At 38.8% G+C, this 19,699-nt stretch overlaps 1 protein-coding gene across 9 annotated transcripts in view; it reads right to left on the bottom strand.

Moving 5' to 3' along the window:
- phf21aa (PHD finger protein 21Aa) overlaps positions 1–19,699 on the bottom strand; it is a 222,629-nt gene that overhangs the window by 116,654 nt on the left and 86,276 nt on the right. The window lies entirely within an intron of this gene.

Below are 19,699 nucleotides of genomic sequence, written 5' to 3' on the forward strand. Positions count from 1 at the left end.
GCTGAGTTCCTTCAGCATTTTTGACTGTGTTGCTCCAGATTTCCGGCATCTGCAGTCTTGTGTCTCTTGTTTCTCCCTGTAATATCTGGGTTATCGTAACTGTGTTTGAGAGCCATTTTAGAGCCTGACTGGTTACACTGAAAGAATTATATACAACCGGAGACACCTCCTTCACCATCACTACGACACATGGTCCCTGCATTACAACTGTTTGGGTAACAGAAATGCACCCTTACAGAATTCACAAATCACTACCCAAAAATTTGTGATACAGAGTAAAATTCGCTCTGGTGAAATTTATGAGAAAAAGTAAATAAATAAAACTTTTTCAACTGGCGTTTCTTGATGGCTATACACGACACAGCTTTGTGTTATGGAAAATCACAATACACGCCGTTTTCGACGAACACAAACCCCCAATTATGCGGGAGTCGCTTGCATATGTGGAAACAAGCATTTTTAATTCAATTTGAGATACTATTTTAGAACTATATTTTCAAATGTATTGGCCTGACTTGTGTAATATCACCCTCCATCACATGCACAAGACATGTTAGAACACAAAAAATAGCAGGAGTAGGCCTGAAGCTTGCCATACTATTCAATAAGATCACTTGATCTATCTTGACCTCAACCCTGGACTCTTCTGCAAAGGAGGTTCAAGGGCTGGATGGCCTACACCTATTTCTTACAAGTCCAAAAACATACACGAGTCATCAATTTGTTCATTGATGCAACTGCCATGGACCTCAAGTAGAAAGAAACGAAAAAGAATTTCTTTTCTACCTCCTTCAGTAGACAACCCCTCATTCCAACACTGTCTCAGGTTCTACCCTTCAAGGCTGCTCAAAATCCCATTTCTCAGTGAAATCATCTCTCGTTATTCTTAACTCCAGTGAGTACAGCCCCAATGTGCTCAACTGCTCCTCTTAATACAACCGCTTCATCCCAGGAATCAACCCAGTGAACCTTCTCTGAACTCCCTCTAAGTACACCCCCTTTTAAATAAAGAGACCAAGCCGGCACAGTGTTCCAAATTTGTTCTTTTCAACAGTTGCAGCAAAACTCCAACCTTATGCTGCAAGATTTCCTAATCCCTCCCACCTCCATCAGAGAAATGCACCTTTTGGGCCTCCAAATGTCTAGAATCAGTCCACATATATTCTTGGACAGCAGGATATTTTTCTTCATGACCTCAGAATATCACTATCCTGTCACGTTAAGTCATCACTACGGCTAACAACAATGGAATGATCCAATTTTTGAATTGTGATTTGCCCAAGGTAATATCATGGACCTGATATATCTTGATAAATCTGATCGAATACAATTACAGAACAAAAAACAAAACACTAATTCTTCTCTCCCAATTGTGATGAGAGAGTCTAGATCTTAGACTACAGAAGATACTGCAAAGCATAACTATGGCTGTTTAAACTTATCATAACCAGGCCATCATTAATGAGGATGTTTAAGCATTGACCAGGGTGGGATTGCCTTCATCTCATAGGATTTAACCTGATGACATGAAACAGTTAGTTGAGTGGCAGCATCAGAAACCCTATAGGTTAGCACTAGGATAACTCTGCAATGCAGACTAGGAGACAAGCAGGCCAACATGAGAAACTCAAGAGAAACTCAAGGTACAAGTTACTGGAGGAAGTGCATTTACTTAAAAATATTCCACAACAACAGATGTTATTAAATTAAGTGTTCCCTACCCAAAATTTAAAGTGGGTATAGGATGAAACAAGAATTGGACAAATCTATAAAGCAAACAGAATTTGTACTGAGGTGGGACAATCTAAAATACGTTCACAAGATTCCCATTTAATATTTGTTGTTTCATAGTCATATGTTACTAGAAAGCAGTTTTCTCACTTCACTATAAGTTTATTCAATTACTTTGATTTATCAAGACATACTGGGTCACCATGGGTTTATGATATCATTTCTTGCCAATCACAGTTCAAAATTTGGGTCATACCATTATTAGTTTCAGTGATGAAACAAGCTCATTTTTGTTAGCTACATGCTCACTGGTATACTTCAGCCAAGAGCTAGAAGTTCCATCGCACTAGCTGATCTACAGCCTCCTATGGCTTCTTATGATCTACAATAGGATTTAAGAGAAATGTTCAAAAATCAAACTCAAAAGATGATATAATCTCAACACGAGGGATTTGATCTTTGAAGTTTAAAAGAATCCAGGGAAGAGAAAACAAAGACATTATTATATTATTTTTTTACTAATTCCTTAGAAAAATGGTGTAGTATCAGATTGCTAACACTAGACTTATTTTCAGAACAGTGGATGAACAAGTCCAGAGAACTATCGACCCGTCAGGTTATTGGCAGCAGAAAAGATAATGGAACCCTAAAATGAAAAATAATAAAATATTTAAAAGCCAAACATACAATAAAAGAACAGCAAAAGAGATGGTTTTGTTCAACATACTTCTTCGAGTTCTTCAAAGAGATAGCAGATTAGCCAGATAATGTTGCATGTGCAATTTATACTTCCTAAAGGTGGAGCACACACAATAGAACAGAGAGGTATCTCGATGCAAGAAACAAAGCAGAAACAAGGACAGAAAGTGACTATTCAGAGTCCCAGAAGGGGACACAGGGCTTCCACGGAAAGAACAGGGAGCTCCCATGGGGGTTCACACTTGAACCATTATTTAACATCCTCTATCATGCTGCTTTGCACTATGATTGTGCTAAATGGAGTAGGTTCAAAATGGATTCAAAACTGGGCAACTATGGAGATGCAGGGGTCCATCAGCAGTAGCAGAATATTGCAACAAAATCTGTAACATTATGGCTCAATGTATCTCTGACTACCATTCCAATTAAGCCAGAGGACCAGCTCTGGTTCAACTGAGTATAGAAGTGGAGGTCAACAGCAATGCCAAGAGTATACAAAAGTAATGTAGCAATAAGCTGCAAAACAGAATGATATGTGCTGAACAGCAAAAGCAGCATGGAGTAAATGGAGCTAAGTGATTCCACAACCCATGGATCAGATCAAGCTCTGCACTCCTTCCACATCACCTATAGAAAGTGAGCGACAGCAAGGATGAGCAAAAGTAAATTGAACAGGTTACTTTAAGAAAATAACAGGAATAAGCCATTCAGTCCCTTAACTATGCTCCATCATTCCATATAATCAAGGCTGATCTGCCGGCCTTGTTTCCTCTTCTATGCCAGTTCCGCACAGCCATCAATTCCATGATCTTCCAAAAATTTATTTGCTTCCTCTTTGAAGACTCCCAATAATCTAGCCTGCACAGCCCCCAGTGGTAGAGAATTTCAGGGATTCACCACCGTCTACAAGAAGTTCCTGCACATCTCAGTTTTAAATGACTGCTCCTCAACTTGTAACTGTCCGCTCATTTGAGTTTCTCCCACTGGTAGAACAAAGCAAGAGCCAACACAGTCCATCCAACTATGATCCAGAACCAACTCTACTGATCACAGCAAGACCCAACAACAGGGTTTCCTTTGCTACAAAATTATATTCTGGACAAGCCATGCACAAAAATACCTGGCCAGGCTACATCCTTGAAGTGACTCATGTCCTGCTTTAAGATTTTTCAAAGGGGGTTGCCCTACAGACATGCAGAGCCAGATCTGGTGCACAGGGCCAGAATACAAATTATATTGAAGAGGACAGCAAGTAAACTGGAGAGGGCGAAAAGGTTAGTGAAAGATGAGGGTAGAGCAAAATAGAAAGGGGATGGAGAAGAAAGTAATGAACAGAAAACAGGAGATTGACCGAGATCACACACGCAAGTAAATAAAGGAATTAAAGATAGAAAGGTGACAAACAAGAGAAGCAGACGTGAAGAAAAAGGGAATCAGAACAAAGGAGTGTGAAAGAATGTGCCATCGACAGATGATGCAATGGAGTGACAGTAATGAATGTGTTCAGGAGTTTTTGGCAATACCAGTAACAATACATGACAAATGCCTTGTAGACTTTGTTCACAAACTATTACAACTTTGGCCTTTGTGATCTTTCAAAGGTCAATAATGAACACTCTTGAGATTCTGGTACACTGAATCTTGGTTGATTTCTTCATGCAGGAGATGCCTCCGACTTCGAATGATGCAAAATATAGGAAGCACCTACATTTTCTTGGCACAGAAGGATCTCTTGCTTGACATACAAAACTTCCATACTTTATGAAGGATACAGGCAAGGAATCAGAGGCAAATTTCTCTTAAACAGAAAGACAGTGAAGTAGCCCAACAGTTTATAAACAAGGATGCAAGCAAGAAAAGTGGCAATGAGATCAAGCCGAGTATCACCTGCATCTATGGGAAAATTGAAACTAAAAAAGGAAATACTGTAAGAATACAACATTTTAACTTATTTTTCAGTTCTAAAAGGGATCCTTAACAATCCTCTCTGTTCCTCTCCCCAGAGGTGCTGACAGGATGCCCAGATTATTTTCTGGTTTCGTTTTGGATTTCTAGTCCCTGCAATTCTTTTGCTCCACATAGAAATGGATTTCAGATGTTGCATGTAAACAAGGGATAACAGGAAACCATCAAAATATATACCTACTAAATTCAACATGCCCTGTGTCTTCTACTCTTTGCTAGTCTGTCCTCCTGAAGATTGTAACTATCTGCCTTATTGTTTGCCGAGTTTTGCATCATTGAACTTTCTATACCCAAGACCAGGTCTCTAGTACATTTCAGTTTGAATGGTGGTCCTGTAACTGACCACCAAGGAACACAATCATCCACCCTTTCACCAGTACACTCTGCTTTGTAACTTTGTTAACATTGCTGCTACTGTCTCTTAAACCTTACAAGTTTTAAATTTAATAAATCTAAAATGTGCACCATGCAATGCTTTTCTGAACAGCTACTGAAAGTTTACATGCAATACATTAAACGTAACACATTACTTCAAAGAACTCAAATCAAGTTCATCTAACATGATTTTGAAGAAATCCAGCATTCTCTTACACTGCCAATTAATCTTTCCCATGGGATACTGCCTCCAAGATTCTCCACCACCAACAGCAAGCTGACGAGCCTGCTTTTGAACAGTTGTGGAACTTTCCCAACTCAATCTTCTGACACCAGCAACCCCACAACCAATGTATCAAATCAAAGCTCTACAGTCCTATCATATCTAAATGGCATCCTCATTCTCAACAATGGTAGGGGCCAGCATGTTTCCAAGAAAAGGGCGAGGGATTTGCAACCACATGCAGCCAGAAATGTTGATTGAGTAAACCATCTCAATTTCTGTCTGAAATCCTCGCCATCATTCCACTCCACACAACATTAAGAAACAGCTGAGAGCACTGGGTCCAAAAACGTTGGGTTACACACATTACGACTATAGTATTAGAGTTATACACTCAGTCCTTGTTATCTATGAAAGATATCAAAAATTGCAGATACCACTAAGGACCTCTGTGTAAAAGTATTAATACATATTAGCACAAGTCTAGCTCCTCCTCTTCCTACATCACAGCTCTGGAATCTTCATATATACTTTTGAGATTCTGGTGGGAGGGAGGTGCCTTGTTGAGATTCTCCCTCATCTCCAGAGTAACCAGTCTAATGATTTCTGTAAATTGGAGCCTTCTCAAATCCTACAAGCTCAACTTATACTGGTGACAAACTTCCACCGATTTTATTTTGAAACAACGGTGTTGCTTTGTTGAAATCCAGCAAAACTAGGCAGTTTTTCAAGCATTGCTCAGCCCTGCTCCCACCCCCTGTAATTAGGTCCCACCTTAATCAGGACCAGACTGGATACACGGACTTGCTTCTCAGGAAACCTCAGGAAGAAGTCTCCCAAACAGAAAGACACCACAGGAGAGGGCTTTTGAGATCCACGTGATGTTTACTAATGAGTGCCCTCCAGAATTGGGCCCACCTCTAGCCACACTGCTTCAGCAAAGGTACAGCACTGGCAGCTACTGGACAATGTGGTAAATTGCCCAGGTGTGATCGGTTTACAAAAAGCAGGTCAAAAAATGCAACTAATTATGACTCAATCAGCAACAATGTAATGGAAGGTATTCTTGACAGCATTATCAAGTGCAATTTATAATATGAACATTGTTGTGGAGTAATTTCAAAATCATGAAACAAATAAAAGGGAAAACAATTTACATTATACCTACAAAAGAGGCAAGGCCAATTAGTTCCAGCAAGTGGTTGTATGCTCCTTGGTCACCTTTAGTTAATGGACAAAAACTGCCAGTTTTCCTTTTAATTAAATCCTAAAGAACTGGAATAAAGCAGCAATTAGTTTGATACAGATATATAAATGTTAAGTAATATTTTATATTCCCTATTTCAAAATTAATGGACAGCTTTTTTTTCCCAGTGATACAGAATGAAAACTGCATATGGAGGGAACAATTTAAAAATAGGGAAATTAAATTTTAACAAATGTTTCGTTCTGAAACTTAAGCCAGCTCTAATTTTTCAGATCCCCAGTGACCTAATGTGCATTGCCATTTTATGTTTTTGCATCTTCCTTCAGTAAACTTTGACATATTACTAGGTTAAATAGGGAATTTGTATCTCCTGCCATGACTTGCCAGACTTGTAATCACTCAAACTAGGTAAATAGCTATACTGCTGCATGTTATGCAATTGCATAAAATTTTGCCAGAATAACTGAAGTGCCTGCAGCATAGACATTTAACAATTCTTCAATTTTCAATAAAGGCAATGTTTCTCATTTAGCTTGATATTCATCAAGCACTACGAGTCTAATCCTCAAAATTTCATCCTCACTCTGATTCATTGTAACCTTGATCGTTTTAGTTCAAATTGAAAAACACTGATCCTCATTAGCAATTGCTTCCTCTAAAAATAAAACAAAAACAACCACCAAAAGAAAAATCACATTAGCATTACTGCTCAACCACACTGAGATCAACAGTGTCTAGTGCACAATAAAATGTTTTAGTGGATGCTTATAAGGAAATCCAAGAATGGTTATTGTTACAAAAACCATCAAAAGCACACTGATTTTGAAAAGACAATAAAACAATAATTGGTACAAATCTTCAGCAGCAGAGGCAGCATGTTTTAAAATTGGTTCTGCTTGTCGTGTGTGCGGGAAGAATGCAGGTGTCAATTACACTGGCAACATGACATATTTGGCGATTCGAGACTTAAGAGCCAAAAGTTTTTAATCTCTAACATTACAGTTTTTTCTTGAAGCCTCAATGTGGAGAAGGCTTTATGTTTTTGTACAAATATCTGATCCCTTCTCCTTCAAAGGCTGTCCCTTGGGATTGAAGATGACTTGCTTCCACTTGGTTTTGTAGGTTCTTAATGACTGATGAAGCCAAAACAAGATTTTTCTGTACACAACACATAAGGCATTGGTGGTATCTTTCTAGTGGCCTGGGATGCCTGCTATAGGTAGTCCAGATCCAAGTATATAAGTCATCAGGGGATCACTGCTGCCTCGTAGATCATCGGTTTTTCTGCTTCGTTTAGTGTTGATTTCAAACACACTTTTCCTGCTGGTGCACTTAAGGCAATGTTGAATTCCATCAACAATGCCTGTATTTGGATAGATAGTTTCCAAAATATGAGAAATACGCAACATTTTCAAGTCTCACTTCGCCCTGACAAAAAGGTTTCACAATGTTCTGCAGTAGGCACAAGTTAGTAGAGGACCTTTGTCTTGCAGATGTTGAGTGCAAGGAACTCTTTCTCATATGCTTCACTGAGTCAATAAATGCTTTGAGATCAGCATCTGAGTCTGCACATAACGCAAACATAGTCAGCATTCTGCAGCACAACTACTCTGGCTGGGGTGTAGTCGTTATGCCAACTAAAAACAACAAATCGAAAATAAAAAGCTTTCAAAATCAATTGGTAACCAATAGCAACAACTTTGCTTCAACACCACTAAGCCTTCTCGTATTTAAGCTAAATTTCTGCATTAATGTCAAGAACCCCAAGATCTGCTGTAGTTGCACTGCATTTGTTTCAACATTCAATTTTACCCCCAAAGGGCCTGCACAGAATGCCTGCACACACATCAATGCTGTCACTGTAAACCATCAGATAATATCCCAGGCAAACTTCAAATGCATTTGCTGAAGTTAAAGCATAGCTCAAGGTAGAACAATGCTGATTTTACTATCTCTAATAAAATTACTCACGTTTTTAACCGCTCCCAGAAACCAATTTTATTCATTTTCTGTCCTAACAATTTGACTAATTTGTATGTTAAGTTGCAAAATAAATTATAAAGGAAATGTTTTCAGTTGGAACGACCTTGCAGACATTAGGCTGAGTGCAGAATAGAGTAAAAGTTCCTTTAATCTGCTATGTGCTGATCTGAGCTATTACTTAACACTGCCCGTCAGCCTGGTGACTTCCTGAGTGCTTCTTCTCCATCAGCCTGGCCACTCCCGCTGAAATGTTGGTTGCAAGAGTGTGTTGGACTGTAAGATGCCACATAACACAGCTTTTATAGTGTTTTGATTTTTATTTCTGATTAGGGCTATGGGAACCAGCATTAAAAAATTTATTAGTTGATATTTTACTCACACTGAACGTTAATAAATATGTACTTTTTGAAATGATCGGAATACTTTTTAAGAAGTTCTGCCAATTTATCCTTGGTATGTGATGATTTGCAAATTCCTCTGGGTGCACTGTTTGTAACAAATTGCCTAGGTACAGTGAAAAACCTTATGAAGATGCAATTAGTTCCTTAAAAGACTAAATTTAAAGGATATGTTGACTGCGCAGGAGAGTGATTCTATTTTTAAATCATTTTGTGGGAAAACACCAACACCGACTACGTTTCTTCAAAAATAACCTACTGCTTCTTCAGGTCCTACGAATGATGTAGAATTGAAGATGAATGTCAAATGGTAAGAAAACATGTAAAATAAAATCATAATATATGAGTCTCTGAAACCATCATCCAACCATGGAGACTGCATTCACCAATTTTGTTCTCATTCAGAGCCAGATAGTCACCTGCAATGGCTTCTCTTCCCACAATCTCTCATTTCTCCTGGCCCTCTACTTCTTAACTTTCTGCTAGCTCTGAGTGACATCATTCAAATACACACAGCAGCTTCCAAAGGTACTTTCTAGATCTGACTACCACTTCTCTCAACTTCTCTACCTCCTTCAAGTTACCTCGATGTTTAGCCAAACTCTGGTACTGGATGAGCACAGATTTCCCCAACTGAACATTGAGAAGATTGAAGCTATTGTGTTTGGTCCCCAACACAAATTCTGTTTTCTTGCCACCGACACCATCTTCCTCCCTGCTAAATGCCTGTCAATAAACCAAACTGTTTGCACCTTGAAGTCTTATTTGAACCAGCGCTGATCTTCAGACCATGTATCTGCGCAAAAACTCAGATTACTTATCTCCACCACTACAACTCAACTCTGTTCCTCTTAACTCATTTACTATTGTAAACCTCATCCATGCCTTTATTACCAGGAGACATAAGCTGCTGGTTAAGCGTACACTCAATATTGAAATTTTGGTGCTCATTTTCAATCCCTCCATTGCCTTTTTCCTCCTTAGCCCTACTATCTTCCTGACCTATAACCTCTGACCTTAATCATTCCATCATTAACAAACACTCCAAACCTTTGGAATACCCTTTCTAAACTACTTTGTCCCTCTCTCACTATTGTTCCTTTAAGAAACTCAAGTGTCAAATTCTGTTTGTTAATACTCCTGTGAAGCAACTAGAGGTGGTTTATCACAAAAAAAGTATTCTTATTATCTAGCTCGAGTTCTTAAACAAACCCTAAGATCACAGATGTACCTCGTGATTAATGGGAACATTGAACCATGTATTTAGAATATTCAAATACTAATACCTCAAAATTCGCATCCACTTTTGAAGCAGCAATGGCACCAGTCATACAAAACGATATTATGTACACCACAAAAACAAACTTAGAAAAATATATTTTCTTGTACACACTGAAAATGCAACTGACTAGCAAAAACCAAAACTGGAATCCACAATACATACAGCCAGCTAGACCTCTGCAAAATAAGAGCCCTTATTTTGCAGATCCCTAGCTAGCTGTTTGTATTGTTTGACCCGCCAAACAAAAAGAAATTGAAATGCTTTGTTTGAGTCTTCCAATCAGCTGCATCTCCATTTTTCAGAATTCCCCATCATTTGCAAACTTCTTATAAGTACTTAAAATAGTTGAGTTGGAATATTAATTTGTTCAAAAAATGTTGCTCATATCTAAGCCTAATAAGGAACTGTGTCCTCTCTCTTCAAATTCAAGAATTTAACACTGGTTAAGTATTCACCCAGCTTCAACCAAATATTTATCACACTGAAGTTGAAGGCCCACTGGCCCAATGTTCTGTTCCAAGACCTTTTGTTTTTCATGTACTATACGATTTGGTGATACAAAGCATAATTCTGAAATTTGCCAAATTACTTGAAACAAAAGTTATACATATAATTGTAAATTATATTAATGATAGCTAATTGAATAGGAGGAACCTTGGCAAATGAAGGAGATTGTTAGCTTATTTAAATACCTGAAGGAAATTGTATTAATAAACACATTACAACCTGTTAATGCTTTTGGAAGACAAGGCATATTTAAGCTCATTTTGGGGGAAGAGGTGGGTGTACTGGGTACAAAAGAGAATACTTAGTAGGATCTGTGAGAAGTCTGTGCCACTGTCCCACATGATTCACAAGGACTTAGTATAAACACTAACAGGTGGACTACCAACAGACACCATACTTTACAAAGGACATTAAGAGCACAAATATTTACAATCAATTCCAGGGGTGAGATATTCAACTAAAATGGACAAACTGCAGAAGCCAGGAATTTTTTTTTCCCTATAAAGCAGAAGGCAATTGAGAATAAAACTGATAGGTGTTTAAAATTGTGAAGGGTTTGGATAGGTAAGGAACCAACTTTCAACATCTGTAGTATTGATAACCAAGGGATAGTGACTTAAGGCAATTCGTAAAAAGTGCAACTTTGGAACACATTCTCTCTTCATTCACTGGGCACAACAGACTTCACTGATTGAAAACTGGTTCATCAGAAGTTGCTGGTTCAAAATGGGTTGCCTGGAGAAAAAGTTATTGACACTTACACTAATGATTTTTCCCCCTAGGTTTGTTTTATTTATACAATTTGTAAATGATATTTAGCAGGGTGCTTTGTGATACCGTGTTTGCTGTTGCATAAAGCTCAAAGAGGAATTAACTCAAAGAATAACCAGCTTCAGAGAGTCTGGCCAATCACATATTTAGGCTGAGATAGCAAGTGGACAACATACTTTGGTCAATACACACAAGAAACACATAATGTGAAAGGGTTCTCTTAAAAAAAAGCATCTGATTTTGACCCTTGAGGTCAAAAATTAACTTTCTCTTCCAATGATTCAATGCCATTAAAATTTTTAGGGACTATCTGGCCTACTCAAACTGATACTTTAAAAACAAAATTTAACTGAGGCTATTGTGAAACTCCACTAATGACATGCATCTAAAAGTCACTGGACCAGAGTCAGAGCAAGTTACTCAACGGTGTACAGGTCAGCTTTAGTTCACTATTTGCAGTGTGTAGTTTGACACATTATCTCTCAAGTACGAGAGGGATCCATTGTTTCAGATAATCTGAGGATTGAAAACCTCCTTTGTGAGATCAATGAGAAGTAGGTGACCTGAAACTGATTCTCTTGACAAACGTTGTCTGGTCTGTGGAGCATTTGAAGCATTTCAACTATTCTTTCACATATTCAGTATCTGCATTATTTTACTTTCGTCTAAACTTCGAGCAAGGTTGGACATTTTAAAAATGTTTTATCCCATTGCCACAGCTTAAATAGCAGATACGGTCTTGACAACTACAGGAAAGATAAGATTCCACTGCAGAGGGTACAGGTGAGATTACAAAATGTTGCCACAACTGGAAAATTGTAGCTATAAGGAAATACTGGATAAAGTTCTTTGGAACTGTAGCAGAGGGACTTAATTGAGGTGTAAAATTATGTGGCCCAGCTAAAGTAAATAAGAAGGAATTACTTTTGTCAGCAAAAAGGTCGAAGGCATAGATATGAATTGTATAAGTATCACAGGGGATATTTTTTCATTCAGAGGGTGATAAGGGTCTGAAACTCAAGGCCTGAAAGGGTGATAGAGGTAGAATCCTCAACACATTTAAACAATATTCAAATGTGTACTTGAGAAGCTGTGACCCACAGGGCCACAGACTAAGTGCTAAAGGGCGAGATTAAGTTGGGTGGCTCTTCTCAACTATCACTGACAGCCTCCTCCTACGTCAGGATATCAAATATCAACTGTTCAATCAGGAAAATAAACCGGTTAATAATTAATACATTCACCAAAACAACTTGCATTTATGTAGAATTTTTAATCCCAAGATACTTTGTAGGAATGCAATTAAACAACATTTGAGAGGGCACAAACTGAGGTATTATAGTAAATGCTTTAAAGAGAGAGCATAAAATTAAAGAGACAAAGGTTTAAGGACAAACCAGAACTTAAGGCCTTAGCAGTTAAAGACAAGCAGCCAATGTCGATGTGCTTAAAACAAATGAAAATGGAAGATTGCACATATTTTGTGGGTTGTAGGGCTGAAGTAGTCACAGAAACAGGAAGACCACCACAGTGGGGTATGAAAACAAGGATGGGACCTCTTAACCAGAAAACAGTACAGGTTAACAAACAAAGGACAGTAAGTGAATGGCACTTGCTGTAAGATATGATAAGCAGATTGAGGAACTTAAGCTTTTGCGGGGTGGGAAACAGGAGGCCAGCCTGGAATTGGAATTGTCAAGCCTAAAGTAAGCTGATGCGGGGATGGAGTTGAGAGATCAGAGATGGAAACAGCTATTGGAGCCACATTGTATACTGTAGCCAGAGAACTACAAGCTGGTGAACTTAACATCAGTGGTTTGAAAGTTACTGGAAGGGATTCTGAGTAACAGGATCTACCAGCATTTGGAAACACAAGGACTGATAATGGATAGTCAACATTGCTTTCTACATGGGAAATCATGTCTCACAAGTTTCATCAAGCTTTTTTGTTGAAGAGGTGACGAAGCGGATTGAGGAGGGCAGGGCAGTAAATGTTGTCGATGGGGATTTGAGCAAGGCTTTTGACAAGGTCCTGCATAGTAGGCTCCTCTGGAAGACTACATGGGATCCAGGATGAGCTAGCCAATTGGATACAAAATTGCCTCGGTGGAAGGAGTCAGAGGGTGGTAGTGTGGTGCTGGAGGGCTGTTATTCACATTGGAGGCCTGTGACCAGTGGCTTGCCACAGAGATCGGTGCTGGGTACTCTGTTGTTTGTCATCTATATTAACAATCTGGATGACAACGTTGCTAATGCGGTTAGTAAATTTGCGGATGACACGAAAATTGGTGGGGTAGAGCACAGTGAAGGAGATTATTTGAGATTACAATGGGAACTGGATGAACAAGGGAAGTGGGCCAAGGAATGCAGACAAATTTTAACTCAAACAAGCGTGAGGTGTTGCATTTTGTTAAATTAAACCAGGGCAGGGCTTGCACAGTAAATGGTAGGGCACTGAAGAGTGTTGTTGAACAGAGAGACCCTGGGGTACAGGTACATGGTTCCTTGAAAGTGGCAGCATAGGTAGACAAGGTGGTGAAGGTATCAGTCAGGGCATTGAGTACAGGAGCTGGGATTTCAGGTTGCAACTGTACAAGTTGTTGGAGAGACCACACTTACTAGAGTATTGTGCTCAGTTCTGATCACCCAGCTCTAGGAAGGATGTCATTAAACCAGAAACAGTGCAGAAAAGATTCACAAGGATGTTACCGTAACTGAAGGGCTCAAGTTACAAGGAGGGGCTGGATATGCTGGGACTTTTTTCCTTGGAGTGTAGGAAGCTGAGGGGTACCTCTATATAAAATCATAAGAGTAGATAAGGTGAACGGTCACAGTCTTTTTCCCAGGGTAGGGGAGTCTAAAACTCGATGACATATATTTAAGATTTCAAAGGGACCCGAGAAGGAACTTTTTCCACACAGAGGGTGGTGGGCACATGGAACAAGCTGCCAGGGGAAACTGTAAAGGTGGGCACAATTACAATGTTTAAAAGACATTTGGACAGATACATGGATAGAAAAGGTTTGGATGGATGTGGGCCAAATGCAGGCAAATAAGACTAGCTCAGATCAACATCTTGGTCAGTATGGATGAGTTGGGCAAAAGGGCCTGTTTCCGTGCTGTATAACTCTGACTCTGTGTGCACTTGGAACCTCATCACAGCATCACAATGATATTAAAGTCATCACAGAAGTGGAAGACATAGGTAGGTATTGGTGTACACATGGAACCTGGTACTATTTTTGTATTCTGTTACTAACACTCAGATGCAGATGTGAAATAGATCTATGGGCAACACCAAACAACAAAATAATTCCTGCCTGACCAAGGACCTGGACCCGCTGCAATTCACCCACCGCCGCAACAGGTCTACAGTGGACGCAATCTCACTGGCTCTCCACTCTGCTTTGGGGCACCTAGACAACAGCAAAACATTCTTCAGGCTACTGTTTATCGATTACAGCTTGGCATTCAATACCATCATCCCCTCAGTATTAATCACCAAGCTTCAATACCTGGGCCTCTGTACCTCCCTCTACAACTGGATCATCGACTTTCTCATCAGAAGACTACAGTCAGTGCGGATCGGTAATAACATCTCCTCCTCGCTGACAATCAACACAGGCACACCTCAAGGATGCATGCTTAGCCTACTGCTCTACTCTTTCTAAACATGACTGTCTGGCTAAGCACAGCTCAAACACCATCGATAAATTCGCAGATGACACCACTGTTGTTGGTAAAGTCTCAGCTGGCAACAAAGAGGTATACAGGAGTGAGATATATTGGTTGGTTGAGTGGCGTCGCAACAACAACGTCACACCCAACGTCAGCAAGACCAAGGAATTGATTGTGGACTTCAAGAACATTTTTTTCTAACCTTTCTATTTGTAAAAACCCTACAGTGTCCACATGTGAAACTGGGCATCTACTTTTTCTACCAATTAAATGGTAATTAACAGATAACCCTAAAAGAAAGTTCAGAGGAACCATGAAGTTCAAAATACCTCAATTATTTTAGCCTACAAACAATGGGGTTTAGAAATTAGGAATTAGAAGTTCTTGGATTATTACAGCTATATTCGATCAAGGGAATCAGGGAATAAAAGCATTAAAATGAGCATTCTTTACTAAGAAAGGGTGAAGATTCTAGTTTTTAATATCCCAGTGGAGAAAGTCATGAAATAATGTGGCAAACTGTACCACTGTTTGGGTCTTGATTCATTCCAGAATTCTAGATAATGTGCAACTACCACTTGGAATCCTAATGTGGAAGGTAATCTTCTTCAATCACAAAATTTGTTTTTAGTTCAATGAGAATGTTCCTTCATTGATATAAGACATGGCATCTGCATGAAGAATCACTTTGATATGATGTGTTCTATCTTCTTCGTATACCTAAAATATTCAGGAACATATCCTGACAGAAATATTATAACTGTCCCCTTGTGGCAGGATATTGAATCAAAAACTATTAATCAGCATTCATCCAGAGCAAATAAGAGCAGCAGCCTTAAAATAATCAGACAAAATGAAAAAATAAAACAGCATTTCACTCTAACAGCTTTAACTACAAAAAAATTCCCTTTGCAACCTTTTAATGCTTCGAAGTTTTATTGAAGTGAACAACTTCTAAAAGCCTATTTATAATATACATGGTGGGCTTGTATGAAGGCGAGAGGCAGGAAACTAACAGGCTATAAACATAAACTCATTAGGTTGAAATTTCTTTGCTACAAATACTATGCATTTATAAAGATGTAATTTTTATGGCTTGTTGCACTTTCTGCAATAACAATTATCTTGAAAAATATAATTTTTAAAAGCTTACGTAAGATCTATTGTTTGATAAAGAAACCAACTAAACATGTTTGTCTGCCCCAATGAAAAAAAAGGGCATCAATTACACACCTGTTATACCTACCTCATCTTTACAAGTGTAATCAAGTTTTAAAAAAATAGCCAGAGGGATTTAGAGGAAAAAAAGTTAAGACAGACAGGAAGAAAAGTTGCTTGCCCATCAAATGATGGCCTCCTTGCACTTGCTTATACAGTAAACACTGCCTGAGCTCATCTGTTACCAAAACTTTCATCCATGATGTCACCATCAGACTCAGTTACTTCAATCCTCTAGTGTTCTCTCATCCTTCATGCTCCAGATCAGTTCAATCCAAGCTTTACTTAGAAATTATGACACTGAAGGTTCAGGATGAACAGAAGTTAATGTAGATCAGCAAGAACAAAAGTGATAGATGAATGGAATGGAAATATGTGCTCTTCTTATTCTCTATTCTATTTTTTTTTACTGCTCTAGGATACCACTCTGGCTGTGTGCAACTGGCAAGGAATAATCAATACATATCAGAAACTAATTTGGTACTCTCATTAGTTATAGTGATATATGTGAATAAGCTTTTCTTGATCAAAGAATGGGAATGTAACATTCAGATTAATAAGGCACAAAAATACCTCTTCAACGAAGTTATGAAGGAACATGCATTAAAATGTAAAATATCATAGTTGCAAATAACATTTGCTACAGCAAGCTTGGGTTATCATCCTGATGAGACTTCATCACTTCATTAATGAAGAAATGTTTTTCTTGGCACAAGGGAAAATGATATTATGAAAGACAAGTCATCTTTAATTTTGACTGCAGAATACCCAATTATCTTATTTCTTGGTTTGGGGCACCCATATCAGTTCCAAGACATGACAATTTCAAGGAGCTTCTGCAGACTCCATAATACCACCACATATTGCCCAAATAAAATGTGATTTTGTATTATAAATGTTGAGGTTGATTTTTCTGAAATTTAAATAGGTGTTCATTATTTGGAAAAAGCTTTTCCTGTATATTTTTCCCCTCCCAATTCCGCTCAATTTTTATGAATGCGATGGCTCAGGATGAAACATCAAAATAAATGGACAACAAAGACCAGGGACACAGAAAAGGCTGGTGTAGAAAAAAATACTTATGAATGCATTTTAAGGATTACAAAACCTTACTGCTTCCATTTTGTGTTCATCATCCCACCAACACATGGAATTCATCATACCATCAACAACCCAAACACTGTTGACGGACAGAAGATGAAAAGTTAACACATTACAACATTAACAAGTTTCAAAGTATTCTGGATATTTTCCTCCTTGTAGGTTTGCATCCATTTGCCCTTCTTTAGGTGAAAGGATTAAGCAAACCAAACAGTGAATTTTTAAATACCTTCAAGAGCACAACCTCAACTCAATACTCATTTGTCAAAACATACTGTTCACTTTAAGTTTTTAACCTCAAACAAATTGGCTCATCCTGGCATGTGGCAGGTTCAAGAACAGATGAAACTGCAAAAGAAGATTTTAAAAACTACAGATGTTGGAAACCTGAAATAAAACAAAATAAAACGCTACAAACACTCAGCAGGTCAGGCAGCATCTGTCGAAAGAGAAACAGTTAACATTTCAGGTCCGGGACCATTCGCCTGATGAAAGTATTTGATTATATAATTTTTAGATTGTTGCCTTTTTTATGGGGGGGGGGGGAAGCAGTTGCAGAAGGAGGAGGACTTCTCCAATTTCAGCAATTTTTACTTAAGGCATGGAAGCAAATCATATTTTGAGTTTCATTTGAGAACCAGTTTGCATCAGGGTAAGGTATAAATTACTCAGGGCAAGGTATAAATTACTCAGGGCAAGGGTAAATTCTCTTAATAAGAGGGCATTTAATTCAGTCGATAATTTTATACTTTAGGTGCAAAGCCACAAGAGACCAGGATGTGATCACAAAATGGCTTGATTATAAAGCAAGAACAAGCTGCTGTGCTATCAGGTTACTGCAGGAGTCATCCCTCTCACAAACTATTACATGATGAACATACAAATAGATAATACAACACTTAACTTAAATTTTTTTCATTTTCTGTTTGAAAAGTCAGTTATGACAAGTAAACAGGTTAAGTTAAACTGTGCCTCATATGCTTAAAATGTCAATTGCAACAAGTTATTTATACTATCTGTACTATTTTCTGATCAATATAAAGACAAAAATTTGATGCATCCTATTTCCCCACATGGCATCAAGATGATAGAATGCACAGTAATCAGTTGCTGTCTCATTCATATACTTTTTTTTCCATTCTGCGAGACTTCAAATATTTCTGAACCTGTAAGTGTTTAGATTTGTCCAACATTTAGCTGCTTAATTTAAATTCATCTCACATTTGCACTGCCTCACAGTTCTGAGTCCAACAAATGAAACCATTAGAAGCTTAGGCATATTAACATGTAAAGCTAATTTGCAAGCATGATGTCAAACATTTATGCTGAGCAAGACCAGTTTACAACCCTGTTACTTGGTCTAAAATGAGGCATTTCTCAATTCTATTACGATACTAACTGGTCAGTGCAATTTCCAATTTCTTCAAGTATCACTGAATGTAGGAAACGTTATCAGCTCATTTGCGTAAAATCTCATTGACCCCACCCTCTTTGCACATAAACAGACAAATAAATACTAGTGGCTATTTTTTGTCATATACAATAACCTGAAACAGAGCATACTTCCTATCCCTGTTATTTGCATAGGATCTGAGATTAAGAATGTTGTACCAGTCTGTGGTCACATTTGCACTGTGGCTCCATGCTCACCAAAAGGATAAAGCAGGGAAAAACTCAAGGAACTGGTACACAGAAAAAAACAAAAGATCAAACAGCCATAGCTTGCATTCCCCCTCCAGTGCTGTTCTTCCAGTTTGCGCTTGGAATTCTCCTCCTCTACACCGGTGAATGTTTTGCAGAACACGTGCACTCCGTCCGTAACCACGACCTGCATCTTCCCGTTGCCAGTCACTTCAACTCCCCCTCCTACACTATCACTGATATGACAGTCCTCGGCCTCCTCCATTGTCAGGAGAATTCCAAGAGCAAACTGGAGGAACAGCAGCTCAGTTTCCATCTTGCATCAAGAGGCTCGACACCTAACACAGTACATAGCAGCCCGCTACAAAGGCACCTGATTCGGAACCACTCTCCACCACCACCACACAGTAACAGCGGTTTGTACTACCACCTCAATGCACCACGTAATGAATTGACCAGTACAAACAGTATGCAGGATAAGTTTTTCACTGTACCTCGATGCAAGTGACAATAATAAATCAATGCCAATACCTACAGGATGCACTGCAGCAGTTCATCAATAATCCTTAGACAACACCTTCCAAACCCACAACCTCTACCAGTTAGAAGGACAAGGGCAGTAAAAGCACAGGAACACCAGCCACACACCACTGTGATTTGGAAATATATCACCATGCCTTCACCATCACTGGGTCAAAAATCTGGAACTTTCTCCCTAACAGCATTGTGGGTACAGCCACAGCTCAAACTACAGCAGTTCAAAAAGGCAGCTCACTACTACTTTCTCAGGGGCAACTTGGGATGGACAATTAGATGCTCGCTCAGCCTGGCTCCTGATGCAGGGTCTCGACCTGAAACGTCAACCATCCCTTTGCCTCCACAGATGCTGCTTTACCTGCTTAATTCACCTAGCAATTTAT

This window comes from Pristis pectinata, chromosome 14 (genome assembly GCF_009764475.1).
Source record: "Pristis pectinata isolate sPriPec2 chromosome 14, sPriPec2.1.pri, whole genome shotgun sequence".
Taxonomy (NCBI): Eukaryota; Metazoa; Chordata; class Chondrichthyes; order Rhinopristiformes; family Pristidae; genus Pristis; species Pristis pectinata.